Source organism: Bos javanicus, chromosome 10, assembly GCF_032452875.1.
Source record: "Bos javanicus breed banteng chromosome 10, ARS-OSU_banteng_1.0, whole genome shotgun sequence".
Classification (NCBI taxonomy): Eukaryota; Metazoa; Chordata; class Mammalia; order Artiodactyla; family Bovidae; genus Bos; species Bos javanicus.
In genome coordinates, this window is record NC_083877.1 from 78,697,951 (window position 1) to 78,714,796 (window position 16,846).

The following is a 16,846-nucleotide window of genomic DNA, read 5'->3' on the forward strand; positions in this document are numbered from 1 at the left end:
ACAATATTTTATTACATTAACATGTAATAGAAGCTGTTGTCAGATGATGGGTTGAGCAGATGCCAAAATGAGGAAGGAGGAAGGGTATTTACTATGATCACTCTCCATGTTACACTTGATTTTACAGTTTGGCTTTCATTACTCATCCAAAGGACTTAGTTACAAATTTGCCAGGGTGATTCAGGGGGTGAACTGCTTTGTGACAAGGATAGACAATTCTTCTGACTGGAGCTTAAGCCACAAATTGCCCATTTTATTCTATTTTGGGATGAATATTATATTTTTTCAACTGCTGATGCTATCCATGTTAGATTCCATATAAGAAGGAGACTTCCGGAATCTTAAAACTAGAAAGATAAAAAAGTAGTTAACTTGTTGATTTACACACGAGAAAACTGAGGCCAGGGAAACTTGTCAGGCATCCAAATCACAGAACTAGTTAACATCAAAGCTGAAACTCAAATCCAGGCACCCTGCCTCCAGTTTCTATACTTCCCATTCTTTGAGCTGTCCTTCATTTGCACATAAGACAAGTAATTTGAGTGACTTGGGGATTCTGGGAATGGCTCTATTCACCAGAAAATAAACTTTTTATTTGCCATAGGTTCTATCCTCTTTGAAGATGAAAATACCTTTAGAAAGTAAAAATAATAATTAACGTTTATATAGCACTTCACAAAGGAATGTCCACATATTTTGAGGCCGGTAGCTGCTATCTCAAAGATAGTTGTCAGCATTTTACTGGGATAAGATCCTGTGACAGAGGAGTCTAAACATCTGTGGAAGCGAGGGTTCATTTGGGTGGGGTCTTTTGCAAAACTGCTTGAGGCCAAGCAACTGGAAGGGATGGGTAAAGAGAGACTACTTTCTAAGGAGGCCATTTCTTTGAAAAGCTACACCAGTGATTCTAACTGGTGGTGAGTTTGTCCCCCAGAACATCTTTGACAACGTCTAGAGACATCTCTGATGGTCACAAATAGGGGTAGCGGTGCTGTTGGTATCTAGGGGGTAAGAGACCAGGGGGGATGCTGCTATACATCCTAGATTGCACAGAAAGAAAGTGAAGTCACTCAATCAAGTCCGACTCTTTGCGACCCCGTGGACTGTAGCCCACCAGGCTTCTCCGTCTATGGGATTTTCCAGGCAAGAATACTGGAGTGGGTTGCACAGGACAGCCCCCAAAGAATTATTTGGCCCAAACATCAATACCGCTAAAGTTGAGAAACCCCGAGCTAAAAGGAAAACAAACAAAAACTCATCGAGGAACTAAAGGAAGTTTCTTGAATTATTACTTATTTCCGTATTTAACAACTTAGAAAAGGAAATCGATCTCTTCTCACACACATTTTTTCTTTCCTTTCCTTTCTGGATATGGCTAACAGTTTCCAGGGAATCTTGAAGACTGTTCATGTGGATTTCCTTGCACTGGATGTGGGTTGGCCCAGGTACTTGAGTTTTGTGCAACAGCTGTGGCCCTCTTCTGTGGCATCCTTCCTGTCTGGTTTTCAGAATTCGGTCCTAGCTGCTGGCTTTGTGAAGTCTTCCATGGTAGCAGAGAATTCTTTCGTGGGACACCACACGCATCCAGGTGTTCGGGTATGCCATGGTTCTTTTTTACACAAATGTTAGATTGTGTGACGTGCTTCACAGGACATGACGAGTAGCCTCAAGGGAAACCAGATTTTCTTCAGCAGCTGACGGACATTCGGGGAGATAAGAAAGGTCTGTAGACCGTGAGCCCGCCCACTGCGTCTTAGCGAAACCTCACGTCCTCACATAACCTGGCCAGTGAGCTCAAGCCAAAAGCAGTTCCCCAGCGCCTGAAAGCCCGAAACACTTCGCGTTTTCCACTTGAGGCGCGCGAGTGCGCGCGCGGCCGGCCCCTCGGGAGCTGCAGAGCGGACCAATGAGAGGGCCCGTTCTCCGCGCCGGCTCGGGATTGGGCGAATCGCGCGAGCCTCTCTGCCAAACAGCGGGCAGGCGTGCAGAGGAGCGGCTGGGATAGGCGCGCCCACTGCGCCAGAGTCCCGGGAGCGCGTGCGCGGTCTTGCGCGGTCTCGAGGTGGAGTCACTGGCGGCGACGGCGGCGACGGCGGCGACTGGGGGTGGGGCGGGGGCGGGGATTTAAGATTGTGAGGTAGGGAATCGCGAGTTTCTGGATTCTTTATCCGGTATTTTAAGTGCCGCTGGGAAGCTGTCGTTTCTGCAGTGTTTAGAGGAGGCCGGGGCGGGAGGAGCGGCGGCCGCCGTGGCGCGGAGGTAAGAGGCTGACCGGCGGCGGCTCGGTGTGGCGGTCTTAATCAACAGGTCCCCGCGAGCGGCTGGGGGAGGCACGGCCGCGCTCACCCCCTCCCCCACGCGCGGGCCAGGGCGGGACCCCGGGCTGCTTCGCGGGCTGCTCCAGGCAGCGGGAGCCCGGCCGGCAGCGGAGGGTGTTAGCTCAACCTTTGTCCCTCGGAGGAACGCTGCCTGGCGGTGCCCGCTCCCTCTGCCTTGGCTAATGACCCACCCCGGCGGGTCTCCTGCCCGCCCGGCCCGAGGTGCAGGGAGGCGCCTGCCCTCTGCGCCCGCGCCTCGGGGTTCGCAACTCTCCGGACTCGCTCCAGGCCGGGTCCGGGATCTTGGCGGGGCGAAGAACACGGAACACTTTCCTCTGGTAGACGGAATGTAGTCGTCGTTTCTCTGCCTGACTCAGCTGCTGGTATTCGGCTCCTCGCTGCAGTCTTGAAACAAACAGTTCTTACTTCCTCGCAACCATTTTTAAAGAAAAGCCTAATCCCGTTCATGGTTTCTGGTAATTTAAGTTTTCAGATTGAAGTTGGAAGCTTGTAAATTGTTGTCAGCTGCGTTTAACGAGAGAGTTTAAACAATCTTGGGTGCAAATTATGTAACTTTCTAATGATAATAACTCACCTTCTGTCTAGTTGATTGACATACTGTAAGATGTTCAGAATTTAGGTTTCCGTCGAAAGGTTTTTCTTGGCAGTTGACGTTCAAATTAAAATCTCATACCTAGGAGGTTTTTAGAAGTAGTACATAATGTGTGTTTTTGTCTCCGTTCTCGTTTAGAATTGTGAAAATTTAGATTTGGCAAGCCCTTGGAACAAACGTTTTGAAATTTCGATTTTAATGACAAGGTGAAAGGTGTTAATATTTGTGTTTTTTAAAAGTGTTACGTGTTAATGATAGTGTTCTAGTTATGCTTTTGGATTATACCAGAAATTAATAACCTAATAAATTCTTCAATAGGAACAAGTGGCATGCTGGTTATTGGTGTCTTTGAAGTGTAAGTATTGGGATAATGAAATTGTTAAATAAGCTCTTTTGGATAGTAGACTACTATTTACTAGATTTCTGTAGATTTGCATGTTACAGGTTTTAAAAGGCTTTTTATACTATTGTAGCAAGCAGAAGCTATTACAGTGTAGGAACTCTGTAGATGAAACAGGCAAAAAAATACAGAAAGAAATTCATCATTTTATCTTTGTTAAAGTCAAGTAAACTTGCCATGTAGTTCAATGACTTCTGGCCACACAGACTTGAAGTTGAGAAGATTGACTCATTAATATTAACGTGTTTTAGAATGATAAACTACAAAAGGATATGCAAATTTTACTTGAGGGTTGCCCAAGGTAGTAGTAGAACTTTCCCTCTTAGCTCTATGGTAAAGAATCTGCCTGGAGTGCAGGAGACCTGGGTTTGATTCCTGGGTCGGGAAGATCCTCTACCCACTCCAGTATTCTTGCCTGCAGAATCCCAGGAACTCTGCCTGGCAGGCTACAGTCCATGGGATCGCAAGAGCTGGACACGACTTAGTGACTATACCACCACCACCAAGTTAGTAGGGTGAGTTTAGAAGTTTATATGCTCTTTCTGAATGATTATTATATGATTAAAAAGCTCATCACAGACATAGAAGAAATTTGGCCCTTTTTTGGTATCAGTATCCTTGTTGAGTTGGAAATAATCTTTAGTCTTTGTATAGTCTAACCTCTTCATTTTCCAAGAAAAAGAAAGTGAGGTATGTAGATAGATTAGTTAGCAGCAGAGTTGGAACTAAATGCTAAAATGCTTGCCTTATGATAAGTTAAACTCTTCTGAAAAATCATATATGGAGCCAGCAGAGTTGAATTTTTTCCCTCATGCATTTTTTCTTTTTCTTTTTAAAATAACCACTAACCACAACTAATTCATTCCTTGACTGAAGGATTATTCTCAGTATTTCAGACAATGTTTAGTGAACATCCGTATGTGTATCTCCTTGAACACATTTGTAAAGTTTTCTCTGGAATGAATTCCTGGGCCATAGGTTGATGTGCATTTACAACTTTGCCAGCTGCCAAATAATACTCTAAAGTTGTAACAATTTACAGACCTGCCAACAGTATATGAGTCACCCTTATCCATTATCCACGTTTAGAATTGCCAGATTGGCATCAGATTTTTTAATTTGTGCCAGTTTGATGGGTGAGAAATGATATAATTATTTTCCTTCTTTAACAAAGGTTTTAACTTTATTTTTAATTTTGGTGAAGTGAAATTAACTCTTTTTGTTGTACAGTTATTTTGACAGATACATAGAGCTATGCAACTACCAAAATTGAGACACCCAGTAACAGTTCAGCCCCTGAAATTCCCTTGAGCTGCTCTTTTATAGTCTTTAACTGCTGGCAACTGATATTGATTATTGTCTTTCCTTGTAATTTGTCTTTTCTAGAATATCAGGTAATGGAATTATATAGTGTTTAGCCTTTTGAGTCTGGTTTCTTTAATTTAGTGTAATACTTTGGAGTGTTTCTTGATGTTGAGTGTGTTAGCAATTCTTTATGTTGCTGAATGTAGTATTCCAGTGTATGGATGCATCACGATTTATCCATCTACCAGTTGAAAGACATTTGAGTTTTTTGTTTGAACTATGAATAAAGCTGCTATAAATCTTTGTTAGCAAGTTTTTATGTGAACACAAGCCTTCATTTCTCTTGGATAAGCACCTCCAAGTGAAATTTCTGGGTCATGTGGGAAATGTATGTTTAACTTTAAAAATATGTGTTAGGTAGAATAGTGGCCCAAGATGTTCTGCTCCTTGGAAACTGTGAATAAATTAGATTACATGACAAAAGTGAATTAAAGTTGTAGGTGGAATTAATCAACTGACTTTAAAATAGAGTTTATCCTGAGGTTATCCAGGTGCTGTGCCTAGAGTATCACAAAGGTTCTTAAAAGGGGAAGAGAAGGTAGAAAGATGTAACAGTGGGAGCAGGGACAGAGAGATGCAGAGTTCTCGGTTTTGAGGTTGGAGAATTTGGGGCATAAGCTAAGAAATATGGTCTCTTGATAAGGCCAGGAAATGGATTAATCTTTAGACCTCATGGAAAAGAATGGAGTTCTGCCAACAACTTGATTTTCACCCAGAGAGACCTGTGTCAGATATTTAACCTACAGAACTGTAAAATAATAAGTTTATGTTGTTTTAAGCCACTAAATCTGTGGCAACTTGTCACAGTAGTGTAGGAAACTGTACACTCAAAAATACATTTTCCAAAGAGGCTGAATTATATTCTCAGTGGTGGTGTATGAGTATTCTAATTCCTTTATGTCCTCATCAACACTTGGTATGATCACTCTTTTTAATTTTAGTCATTGTAATAGGTATATATATATATATATATATAGCAGTATTTCATTGTGGTTTTTATTTGAATTTTTCTCGTGAATATTGATGATGAGCATCACTTCAGTGCTTACTTGCCATCTGCATATCTTTGATGAAGTGTCCAAGTTTCAAATCTTTTTCCATTTTTAAATTGAATTTTCTTATTGTCTGATTTTTTTTCTAGTCCTTTGTCAGATGTGTGGTTTGCAGAGATTTTCTTCGAGTCTGTGGCCTGCCTTTTCCTTCCTTCTCAGCTGTGTCTTTTGAAGTACAGAAGTTTTAAATTTTGGTTAAGTGCAAAGTATCAATATTTTCTTTTATGAGTCTTAGTTTTGGTATAGTATATAAGAACTCTTTGCCAAACCAAGATCACAAAGATTTTCTCCTATGTCGTCTTCTATAAATTATATATTTTACCTTTCGATCTGTGTTATACTTTTGAGTTACTTTTTGTGTACAGCTGTAAGTTGAGTTTCACCTATTTGTCCAGTTGTTCCATGTCTGTTTGTTAAAAAGACTATTCTCCATTGAATTGTCTTTGTTTCTTGGTCAAAAACCATTTGACTACATTTGTGTGGGTTTCTTTCTAGCCTCCTCTGTGTTCCATTGTTGTATTTGGCTTTTTTTTTCCCCACCAGTATCACAGTGTCTTGATTAATATAGGTTTAAAATTAAGTCTTGAAATCAGGTAATGTGAATTCTCCAACTTTTTTTTTTTTTCAAAATTGTTTTGGCTATTTTAGTACTTTTGCCTAAATTTTATAATCAGCTTATTGCTATAAATATATATAAATTCCATGAACTTCCAGATGTTCAAGCTGGGTTTTAGAAAAGGCAGAGGAACCAGAGATCAAATTGCCAACATTTGCTGGATCATGGAAAAAGCAAGAGAGTTCCAGAAAAACATCTATTTCTGCTTTCTTGACTATGCCAAAGCCTTTGACTGTGTGGATCACAATAAACTGTGGAAAATTCGGAAAGAGATGGGAATACCAGACCACCTGACCTGCCTCTTGAGAAACCTGTATGCGGGTCAGGAAGCAACAGTTAGAAGTGGACATGGAACAACAGACTGGTTCCAAATAGGGAAAGGAGTATGTCAAGGCTGTGTGTTGTCACTCTGCATATTTAACATATGTAGAGTACATCATGAGAAACGCTGGGCTGGATGAAGCACAAGCTGGAATGAAGATTGCCGGGAGAAACATCAATAACCTCAGATATGGAGATGATACCACTCTTACGGCAGAAAGTGAAGAAGAACTAAAGAGCCTCTTGATGAAAGTGAGAGAGGAGAGTGAAAAAGTTGGCTTAAAACTCAGCATTCACAAAACTAAGATCATGGCATCTGGTCCCATCATTTCATGGCAAATAGATGGGGAAACAGTGTCAGACTTTATTTTTGTGGGCTCCAAAATCACTGCAGATGGTGATTGCAGCCATGAAATTAAAAGATGCTTGCTCCTTGGAAGAAAAGTTATGACCAACCTAGACAGCTATTAAAAAGCAGAGATACTGCTTTGCCAACAAAGGTCCATCTAGTCAAAGCTATGGTTTTTCCAGTAGTCATGTATGGATGTGAGAGTTGGATCATAAAGAAAACTGAGTGCCAGAGAGTTGATGCTTTGGAACTGTGGTGTTTGAAAAGACTCTTGAGAGTCCATTGGACTGCAAGGAGATCCAACCAATCCATCCTAAAGGAAATCAGTCCTGAATACTCATTGGAAGGACTGATGCTGAAGCTGAAACTCCGATTCCTTGGCCACCTGATGCGAAGAGCTCACTCATTTGAAAAGACCCTGATGCTGGGAAAGACTGAAGGCGAGAGAAGGGGACAACAGAGGATGAGATGATTGGATGGCATCACTGACTCAATGGACATGAGTCTGAGTAAACTCTGGGAGTTGGTGATGGACAGGGAGGCCTGGCGTGCTGCAGTCCATGGGGTCACAAAGAGTCGGACATGACTGAGTGACTGAACTGAACTGAGGATTTTGAAGTTGTTGTAGATTAATTTGATAATTGACGTCTTAACAGAATAGAGTTTTCCAATCTATGAACATGATGTTTCTCTCTATTTAGGTCTTTTATTTATTTCATGAATGTTTCATAGTTTTCAACATGTAGATCCTGCAAATGTTTTATTAGTTCTCTACCTAAGTATTTCAGTTTTTTAGTTCTAATGCAAATGTCATTTTTAAAACCTTGTCTTTCCAGTTGACCATTGCTAGTATGTGAAATGCAATCAATTTTTATATGTTGCTTTTGTATTTTGAGTTTTTATTAAACTCATTTATAATTTCTAGGAGCTTTTTCCTGTAGATATTTTGGAATTTGTCTAAGGAGGCAGTCATGTCATTTATGAATAGAGAAACCTACCTACCTTTCCTGTATGTCTTTTTTTTCTTGACTTTGTGCAGCGTCTAGGACTTCCAATAGGGTTGAAAGGGAACGTCCTTGCCTTGTTCACAATCTTAGAGCATTCAGTCTCACCTTCAAAGTATAATGCTAGATGTAAGTCATTTGTAGATTCTATAAATCATATTAAGGAAATTTCCTTCTGTTTTGAGGTTGCTGAGAGTTTGAGGGGGGTTGTTTGCGTTTTTAATCATGAATAGATGTTGAATTTTGTCATGCCTTTCTGCATCTACTGAGGTGACCATTTGAATTTTTTAAATCTGTTAATACAGTGAATTACACTGATTAATTTTTCAATGTTGACGTGGCCTTGTGTGTTTCTGGGAATAACTCCAGAGTTGTTGCAAACTAAATAATTTTGGGTTATTTTCCTTTGATACTGACATTTTTCTTAAAAAGGAAACTGAATATAGGATTTTTTGAAAGTGTTTATAAAGTCATCAAAGTCAAGGTATTCATTAACAGTTGTGTACGTTTCATATGTTGTAGGACTTCTTGATCTATCTATACTGGAGTTTATAGACTGTACTTTACCGCTATGGGACTCCTGTTTCAGATTGCTAAATGAAGAAAGAAAATGTTTGTAACACTGTAATCAAGCATTTCCTCACGCTGGCTTAATTTAAGCAAATTGTTTAAGTGATAGTGAAGTATATTTTGAATGAAGATAAAATGATTTAATTGGGAGATTTTTTACTTGGAATGAAAGCAATGGGAATGTCACATACCACGGGGGGTGGCGGGGGTGGAGAAAGCTCCTTCAACACAAGAAAATCAACTAGACCCTTGAGTAATCACATAAATGTTTGGTTTGATCCAAGTGTAAGGAATTCAGTGAATGTATTAAAAAGTGTGAAGTGAAGTATAAACTACTTGAAATGCCAGGCTCTGTTTTGCTATACTGAAGATGTTCTTCATGAAAAAATGTGGGTACATAGTAAAAAGGTACATGTTTATTAAATATGTTTTAATATGGTGAATTGTGAAGTTTTTCCTCCATCACTTTCTACTACAGAAGACACTTTAATTGTTAAGAATAAGGTTTCATGGGGAATTCCCTGGCAGGCTAGGACTCTGCACTCCCCCTGCAGGAGCAGGCACAGGTTCCATCCCTGGTGGGAGTACTGAGATTCAAAACCTTACCACCTTCCCTTCAAAACAAATAACAAGGGTTCAGTAACTTCATAATCAAGCTATTTAATTTTATCACTTTTATAAATTTGAGCTTATAAGGCTTTAAACATAAAGTTTCAAGCAATTTCTCTCATGTAATTTTGAAGTTCCTTCTTTCTTAATAGTTGTCTCAAAGAAGCTAAACATTGAAGTTTTGAGGCCTCTGAGGTTCTTTGCATTTTTGATACTTTAAGGCAGGGGTTGGCAAATTTCTGTAAAAGGCCAGGTAGTAACTACTGTAAGCTTTGCAGATTGTCCCAGTTCTGTTGCAGGTGTCCAGCTCTGCTGTACAGTGCAAAGATGGCCAAATGAATCTGTGTTCCAGCAAAACTTTGTTTACAAAAACAAGGTATGCCTTATTTGGCCTGTGGACTTAGTTTGCCTATTTTGATTTTGGGCAAAAGTCAGCAGGAAAAATGAAAATAATTACAGTAATGTAGCAGAAAGACTTTAAGATCAGCTGAGTTGGAAGGTTGTTCAGTGCTGTAATTCGCAGCCACGCCTTCATTTTCCTTATCTTTAACAGGTGGCCATCTAGGAAGATGACTGAAAAAGATAAGATAGGGTATGGAAGGTACTGAACAAAATATTCTGACATGTAGCAGATACTTAATAAGATTTGCTCCCACCACCACGCCACTTTATGTTATTTTACAGTGTGTAGTTGTCCAAATATTAGAAATTATGGTTGTATTTATATTTCTAGCTAAATTATCTTTTGAATTATGCTTATTGGACATGTAAGTTGTAACTGTTTGGCTTCACAGTAGTATCAGAAACTTCACATGAAAAAATTGAGAGTTTGTGTTAAAATATAATTTCTTGTTTTGAGAATTTTACATTGTCACAAAAAATGTTCGATAATGTCACTTAAAATGCCTTATTTTGATAGGACCTAAGAAGTAGGTTTTCTGTATTTTGAGTGCTTCAGAAGTGCCTATAAGATTGTATATATTTAAATCAATTGACTGACTCCTGTGAGTGAACTGAACTGGGTGCTCTGCTAGGATTTGGTTGTACTTTAAAAGTACTTAAATTTAGGTGCTCATTTTTGTTTAATGTTTGGGACATAAGGGATGCTTCAGAAAGTTTTTCTTTCTTTCTGAATTTCTGTCCAGATAGAGCTGAATTTGAAATTTTAACTCCCCTCGCTCCTCCAAAAAAAAAAAAAAATGTCAGTGCTTTTTGGCAGATCAGAGGCAGAGATGCCACATACCTGGCTGTTGGGTTAATTTTGCGCCAGTAGTTAGTGGCAGAACTGGGGTTGGATCTCACATACCAGATGGGGTATCTTTTTAGTACTCATTTCATTGCTCTGTTGTGTGGCTTGTTAGCTCTGTTATTACCTGTCTCTGGACTCCCCAGAGATTGTTTTCTTGTCCCATGTTCTCCATTTTTCCCTTCAAGCTTAAGCAGAAGCTGTTGCAAAGTCTTATCAGATTTTACTAAGAAAATTTTATATTATTGTTTAATCACAGTTATAGCTTAGAATGCAATTGTATTATACTTAGTGTGAAAGAAAAGTTTGTTTTTAAGCAGATTTTTTAAATTCAGCTTTACATTGATTATATTATCTGTATGATACTTATGTATGAGTTGGTTTTTCTTTGGTTTACAAGTGATCATTATAACTAGTTTATTCAGAAGATTAAACGTAAATTCTGAATATTTATAATGTGGAGACTTTGGGTGGGATATAAGCAAGTATTAGATGAAGTCACTGCCCTCAAAGGCCTGGCTTTGAAGTAAGTATGGATGGTCCCTTAGAGACTAAGTTGGATTAAGAGAATTTATTAGTTGTTTGAAATGGACAGAATCACAGAATTGCTTAAATAATATGCAAATAAATTGTAAGGTTCCTTTTATAGTGTTGCAGACTTATAATTTTTAAAAATTATATATCAAGGTTTATTTAACTGTGTTACTGTTGGTGAGTTGTTTCTAACTTTTGGTTATTATGAGTAAACGTTACCATGAATGTTCCTGTAACTTTAGTTTATGAAAGTGCATGTGACCACATGTTTCTCTGGGGCTCTGTTCTCTAGTATAGTGGCCACCAGCCACATGTGACTGTTTAAATTTCGATTAACTAAAATTAAGAATTCAGTTCTTCAGTTACCCATGCCACATTTCAAGTGCTTGTTAGCTGTATATGGCCAGTGTGGCTGTGTTAGTACCGCACAATGCAGATACAGAACATTTTCATTATTGTATATAACCATCAGGGCATTCAAGGAAATTGTATCGTGAATCCCAGAGTTAACCTCTGGCCAGGTGATTTATCTGAGGACTATACAAATAAGCAAATAAGCTATAGACGTTTTTCAAAATAATGATTCACTTACAAGTAATCAGTAGATACCTAAGAGTTTATGAAAGGAAATTTGGTGGTTCTTTGTAGGCATCTTAAAGGGACAGTGTTCTTTTTACATTTTAATCTTTTATACTTTATTTCTTACCCTTATACTTTCTGCCTTATCCTTTTATTTCAGTTTTATAGTGAGAATAGTATTTAATTTGGCTGAATCACAGTACTTTTTTCTTTTCCCTAACCCTACCCAGAACTGTATCCTCTGCCCCATCTCTTAGTTTGTCATCCTTTGTATGTAGTTCTAAACATTAACAACTTTGTGACCAAATAGAGGCTCAGAGAGATTATTTTATCCTGATTCCTATTGTAACTGATAGCAGGTATTTGAACTCAGTTTATTTTTCTCCAAAGCCCTTGGGTTTTTCTACTTTGTATTTTAGCCTGCTTTTAGATTTACCAGGTTTAACACTGTCTTTTTGGTAAGAATCTTTTTTTAGGAAAGACATCTTTAATTTAGTATTTAAATTGTATTTGAATTAAAGTGAAGATCTTTGAACCTGTAAATTGTAAGCTCCTTAAGGGTAGGGGCTACGTCTTTTTATTTTAATATCTCTCTGCTTAATATGGCACATGGTAGATGGATTGGAGAAGGTGGTGGCACTCCACCCCAGCACTTTTGCCTGGAAAATCCCACGGACAGAGGAGCCTGGTGGGCTGCAGTCCATGGGGTCGCGAAGAGTCGGACAGGACTGAGCAACTTCACTTTGACTTTTCACTTTGACGCATTGGAGAAGGAAATGGCAACCCACTCCACTGTTCTTGCCTGGAGAATCCCAGGGACGGTGGAGCCTGGTGGGCTGCCGTCTATGGGGTCGCACAGAGTCGGACACGATTGAAGCGACTTAGCAGATGGATGTTATCAATTTGCACTTTTTAATCATTTACTTATTAAACCTTAGCCTTACTTGTAAGTTTCATCCCAGAGACTGTTCTAACCTAGTTACCTCCTGTAGCCTGAGAGAATTTGAGATGCCATTTATTTGGTGTTGACCATAAATGTGTTTATTGATGGATGGGGGAGATTGTCTAATTAGCTTTCTTTACAAATATTAAATGTGAATGGATGAATTATGGGCTTTTATGATAGAGATCATAGTTACAAACCTTGCACCAATTAAGTACTCATACTGTGGAATCAGATTGGTGCTTCTTGACTTGTGTGTGACTCTGGGCAGGTTAACCTGTGAAAATCTGATTGCTTCTCTGCAGAATGGGGCTTGTACTTGTGCCTGATTCAGAGGTTGTAGGGCTGTCTGAGGAGGCCTTACAAATAGCTGTAAAAAAAAAAAGGGAAGCTAAAAGCTAAGGAGAAAAGGAAAGATATACCCATTTGAACACAGAGTTCCAAAGAATAGCAAGGAGAGATAAGAAAGCCTTCCTCAGCGATCAATGCAAAGAAACAGAATGGGAAAGAGTAGAGATCTCTTCAAGAAAATTAGAGATACCAAGGGAACATTTCATGCAAAGATGGGCTCAATAAAGGACAGAAATGGTAGGGACCTAACAGAAGCAGAAGATATTAAGAATAGGTGGCAAGAATACACAGAAGAACTGTACAAAAAAGAACTTCATGACCCAGATAATCACAATGGTATAATCACTCACCTAGAGCCAGACATCCTGGAATGTGAAGTCAAGTGGACCTTAGAAAGCATCACTATGAACAAAGCTAGTGGAGGTGATGGAATTCCAGTTGAGCTATTTCAAATCCCGGAAGATGATGCTGTGAAAGTGCTGCGCTCGATATGCCAGCAAATTTGGAAAACTCAGCAGTGGCCATAGGACTGGAAAAGGTTGGTTTTCATTCCAGTCCCAAAGAAAGACAGTGCCAAAGAATGCTCAAACTACCGCACAATTGGACTCATCTCACACGCTAGCAAAGTAATGCTCAAAATTCTCCAAGCCAGGCTTCAGCAATACGTGAGCCATGAACTTCCTGATGTTCAAGCTGGTTTTAGAAAAGGCAGAGGAACCAGAGATCAAATTGCCAACATCCGCTGGATCATGGAAAAAGCAAGAGAGTTCCAGAAAAACATCTATTTCTGCTTTCTTGACTATGCCAAAGCCTTTGACTATGTGGATCACAAGAAACTGTGGAAAATTCGGAAAGAGATGGGAATACCAGACCACCTGACCTGCCTCTTGAGAGACCTGTATGTGGGTCAGGAAGCAACAGTTAGAACTGGACATGGAACAACAGACTGGCTGCAAATAGGAAAAGGAGTATGTCAAGGCTGTATATTGTCACCCTGCTTCTTTAACTTATGTGCAGAGTACATCATGAGAAATGCTGGGCTGGAAGAAGCACAAGCTGGAATGAAGATTGCCGGGAGAAATATCAAAAACCTCAGATATGCAGATGATAGCCCCCTTATGGCAGAAAGTGAAGAAGAACTAAAAAGCCTCTTGATGAAAGTGAAAGAGGAGAGTGAAAAAGTTGGCTTAAAGCTCAACATTCAGAAAACGAAGATCATGGCATCTGGTCTCATCACTTCATGGCAAATAAATGGGGAAACAGTGGAAACAGTCTCAGACTTTATTTTTTTGGGCTCCAAAATCACTGAAGATGGTGATTGCAGCCATGGAATTAAAAGACGCTTACTCCTTGGAAGGAAAGTTATGACCAACCTAGATAGCATATTCAAAAGCAGAGACATTACTTTGCCAACAAAGGTCCGTCTAATCAAGGCTATGGTTTTTCTAGTGGTCATGTATGGATGTGAGAACTGGACTATAAAGAAAGCTGAATGCCCAACAATTGATGCTTTTGAACTGTGGTGTTGAAGACTCTTAAGGGTCCCTTGGACCGCCAGGCGATCCAACCAGTCCATCCTAAAGGAGACCAGTCTGGGTGTTCGTTGGAAGGACTGATATTGAAGCTGAAACTCCAATACTTCGGCCACCTGATGCAAAGAGCTGACTCATTTGACAAGACCCCGATGCTGGGAAAAATTGAGGGCAGGAGGAGAAGGGGACGACAGAGGATGAGATGGCTGGATGGCATCACTGACTCGATCTACATGGGTTTGGGTGGACTCTGGGAGTTGGTGATGGACAGGGAGGCCTGGCGTGCTGTGGTTCATGGGATCAAAAAGAGTCCGACACGACTGAGCGACTGAAATGAACTGAGGGAAGGAAAAACCTTTTTCTCTTTCCTCCTAGGTTCTTTGTCTGGGGCTCTGCAAATTAAACTGACAAAGGACAGAGTAACAGAAGAAATGGTTTGTCACTTATGCATATGGAGGGCTACAGAGGAAAGAATTGGAGACCATAGAAGCAATGAATCTGAGCGATAAATTGTGGAATAGAGACAAGACAAAGGAAAGAGGCTTTTTAGGGCCTGCAAATTGTGGGAATAAATATGTGGGAGCAACTAGTGAATACAAAGATTATTTTAGTCAGGTTTGTTATACAGATTTATGTCTGTGTCATCTGCATTGATAAGAGTCAACTCTGAGGATTGAGTTCTCTTTCTGGGACTTTAGAAATGAAAATTCATGTTACCTTTAAAAAGGAAAATTTATGCCCTGCTTTTTAAGTCTGATAGGGGAAGGCAGTTTTTTTCTGTTGTATGCTGTTTTTTAATTGCCTTATCTCAAAATAACCCTTTTGCCAAAATGTCAGCTTTTGAAGTGGAATATTCAGATTCCCTCAGAGTCTTATTTTGAGGATTAGTTGAAATGATGTATCAAGAATGATTAGCATAGTACCTGGTATATATATTAAGCACTTAATAAATTCTTATCCATAAATAAGAGAAAAAATACAAACCTGTTTTATGATACTTACATGGACTATCAATGAACTATTGTTTTCATAAATATATTTTGAATAGTTGGTGTGATTATCAATAATTTGATTAAGCAGTTTTGTAGGAATTTTGTGAATTGGTTATCATAGACTGAGTCAGTGATGGTTAATTGTAATTTTGTGTTGAAGTAAAGCTTCTGTCATCTCTGAAATAACAGTGAAAGTCAGTGGGGGGAAAACAGTTTGCTCTATTTATAAACAGCTTACGTATGTAGTGAGATCAAGTTCTGCTCAGCATTACTAGTTTCTCTTACTGACTCTCAAACATCAATCCAAGGGTATTTTTCACTAGGTCATTTTTACTACACTTTAAAATAGGCTTAAAAAGCATAGTTTTTAGAGTTGAGCTTCATTATGGGGATTTAAAATTTTATGTTTAGAAACCATTTGTTTAATTTTACTCATGTTAGAGTGCTTGAATTAGTGTTTTGTTTACTCTTTTTCCTTTTGTGTAATGGAAGCCTTTCATATATGTCTTGGGTCTTACATTCTTTCCCATTTATACAAGTTTTCTTAGGATGCTCTTCCATAGGTAATTCCTGTAGCGTTTTCTGCAGTTGTAGTGCAGCACTTACCAAATAGCATTGAAGTTCTGTAGAGGTTTTGTTTGTTTGCTTGTATACTTATACTTGTTTTTCACACTAGAATTTAAGTTCCCTAAGAATTTGGACACTCTGCCTTAGCAATCTTCTTGCCAGTGACTATCCCAAGTTTTTGTACCAAATGAGTACTTACATTGTTGAATGGATGAATAGTTTAGTAACCTTTTATAACTAAGATTTCTGTACAGTAATCTTCCAGATTGACCTTTCATTCTTATTTCTTATAATGTCCTCATTATGTTTTACTGCCTTCTAAGACTGATCAAAATCAGAACATGACTCATATTCTCAGTCAGCAGTTCTGTAGTGCTAAAAGTTCAGTGGATTCTAAACTTGGTGACATTTGTATCCTCATCAGTCTTCTTCCTTCTCAAATTCGCCTTTCCTGTTTTGATAACATAACATCTGGTCCTGAAAGTATTCTCTATGGATTATTAATTTTAGTCAGTTTTTTTGTTCTGATAATTCTGAACTGATTATTTGGTATTCCTTCAGTGACAATGCAGATTTTTTTTTAATTGCCTATTGAATTGCATACCAATAAACCGTCTAGGTAGGGATAATCATCTACTAATTTGCTGACCTTTGGAGTCTTTTTTTTCCCTCTAGTAAACTATAAATCACTTGAAGTCAAAAGTTGATGTATCTTAACAATGCACTTTTAGAGACCTGCAGCTTGTGATACATGGGTTTCAGGGAAGGAAACTGCCTAAAAGGATTGACAACCTAAGATCAAAGGGAAAGGAGAAAATCTTTATAAAATAGGGATACAAATAGGCATCTAGAAGGCAAAATATTAACCCTGTAAATTTGGAAATT

The 16,846-nt window shown here is 39.0% G+C and overlaps 1 protein-coding gene across 2 annotated transcripts in view; it reads left to right on the forward strand.

The window, feature by feature from the left end:
• The first annotated feature begins 1,408 nt into the window (after nucleotides 1–1,408).
• Nucleotides 1,409–16,846, forward strand: part of PALS1 (protein associated with LIN7 1, MAGUK p55 family member) — an 81,132-nt gene continuing 65,694 nt past the window's right edge. Inside the window, exon 1 of one of the 2 annotated variants that reach the window (XM_061429186.1) lies at nucleotides 1,409–2,259. The gene's annotated coding sequence lies outside the window, so the exon portion shown is untranslated. The remainder of the gene's footprint in view (nucleotides 2,260–16,846) is intronic. The other variant, XM_061429185.1, reaches the window with a different exon arrangement.